Below are 2,201 nucleotides of genomic sequence, written 5' to 3'. Positions count from 1 at the left end.
TCATTTTCCCACTTCCATGGAAAGCTCGACTATCTCAGAAACTGCCCTTCAAGCAGGGAACCCAACCTGTCAGGCTTCTTGTGGTCTTTCACCTCACCACACAGAAGCAACCTCACCATGACCTTGTAAAACCCATGCGTGCCTTTCAGCTTCTCTGGTAGACATGACCACATACCCGCTGCTGTCCCGTCATGTACTCAGGCAGAATGGACATGACAACCCATCTCCAAGTCCTCTTCGTGGACAGGGCCTATCCTCGTGCAGAGGTTCTTTCCCAGCCATGTCCCTGCTGCTGGTCTGTCACCTCCAGAGTCAGAACTGACCCCATGGTCCCCTTCACAGCCACAGGCTTTTTCCTGGATTATGAGTTTCTGAGACACAAATTACTGCATAACACCATCCCCATCCATCGCCCTCCTTACAGCCCAGGGCGTGACCTGACACAAGCGCACTTGTTTTATCAAACTGATCAAATATATTTCATCCTCCTGATCTGAGTGGAGAAACATTCTTCACAGGAACTGCTTTATTTATGTTGACACCTTTCCTATGTCCTTCTCTGTCTTATTTTTGTTCTCTTCCTCCATCTATTCTCTCTTCAAAAACCTCTCCAAGGGAAAAACTCTTTGAATCACAGAGTAACTCAGGTTTGCAGAGAGCCCTGAACATCATCTTGTCTCACTCTCCTGCTCAAGGCAGAGTGAACCAGGTGAGGCTGTTCAAGGCCTTCGCCCAGCACCGCGTCATCCACAAAGGAGCTGAAAGTGCACTGCGTCACATCATACAGGGGGAGGATAAAGATGTTCAGCAGTGCTGGCCCAAGTGCTGGTCCCTGGGGGATGTCACTAGTAACTGGCTGCACAGAGGACACTGATGACATCGGAGCTTGATCGTTCCACCAAATTCCCACCTAGTGTCCGCTTCTTCAGCGCAGAGAGTGCCAGTCTGGCTAGAAGGACACCAGAGGACATCATGTGTGAAGGACTTGCAAAATTCCACGTGCACAACTTGCCTGATTTCCCCTGCCCATTCTGGTTCAGCAATCCCTTTCTTGTCTTTCAAGTGCCTGCACATGGATGCAGGTGACCCATCCCCTTCGACCACCAGCTCCACACCCCCATGTACTTCTTCCTCCTCAACATCTCCCTCCTCGACCTGGGCTGCATCTCCACTACTGTCCCAAAAGTCACGGTCAATTCCCTGTGGGGCACCAGGGCCATCTCATATGAAGGATGTGCTGCACAGCTCTTTCTGTTTCTCTTCTTCATCACAGCAGAGTATTCTATCCTCACCATCATGGCCTATGACCGCTACGTTGCCATCTGCAAACCCCCGCACTACGGGACCCTCCTGGGCAGCAGAGCTTGTGTCCACATGGCAGCAGCTGCCTGGGGCACTGGGTTCCTCAATGCGCTGCTGCACACAGCCAATACATTTTCAATACCACTCTGCAAGGGCAAGGCTGTGGACCAGTTCTTCCATGAAATCCCCCACATCCTCAAGATCTCTTGCTCACGCTCCTACCTCGGAAAATTTTGATTTATTGTGCTCAGTGCATTTTTACTCTTTGTTTGTTTTGTTTTCCTTGTGCTGTCCTATGTGCAGATCTTCAGGGCCGTGCTGAGGATCCCCTCTGAGCAGGGTCGGCACAACGCCTTTTCCACCTGCCTCCCTCACATGGTCGTGCTCTCCCTGTTTGTCAGCACTGGTGCATTTGCCTACCTGAAGCCCCCCTCCATCTCCTCCCAGTCCCTCGATCTGGTGGTGTCAGTTCTTTATTCAGTGGTTCCTCCAGCAGTGAACCCCCTCATCCACAGCATGAGGAACCAGGAGCTATAGGATTCTCTGAAGAAGGTGATTCAGTCACATGTCTCTCAGTACAAATAAGCTGCCCAGATCTTCTCACAAGTGATTTCCAGTTCATGTTAGGAACCTTCTGTGCTTTGGAAATCTTGTGCATGACAATCGTGTTTGTCCGTGAGTGTCTACATACACTCTTCTTCTCCAGAGACGTGAACCCAGCCTGTCTGTCTCAGGGGTTTTTGTATGTGTATCTGGCAGGACAGTACAGTGGCATCCTGTATTGTATCTCTGTAATAAACAGGGAATTTCCTCAATGACAGTGTCTGGAGTTCAGGCTCTTCTTCCAAATCTGAGGTCAGGAAGAGGCTGAATAAATTGTCTCCATGAGGCCATGCTTG

At 50.3% G+C, this 2,201-nt stretch overlaps 1 pseudogene; it reads left to right on the top strand.

Moving 5' to 3' along the window:
- The first annotated feature begins 1,119 nt into the window (after positions 1 to 1,119).
- Positions 1,120 to 1,887, top strand: LOC135576005 (olfactory receptor 14J1-like; annotated as a pseudogene).
- The last annotated feature ends 314 nt before the right edge of the window (positions 1,888 to 2,201 follow it).

The sequence above is a fragment of the Columba livia genome, chromosome 22 (assembly GCF_036013475.1).
Source record: "Columba livia isolate bColLiv1 breed racing homer chromosome 22, bColLiv1.pat.W.v2, whole genome shotgun sequence".
Classification (NCBI taxonomy): domain Eukaryota; kingdom Metazoa; phylum Chordata; class Aves; order Columbiformes; family Columbidae; genus Columba; species Columba livia.
This window is presented reverse-complemented; position numbering and strand designations above follow the sequence as displayed.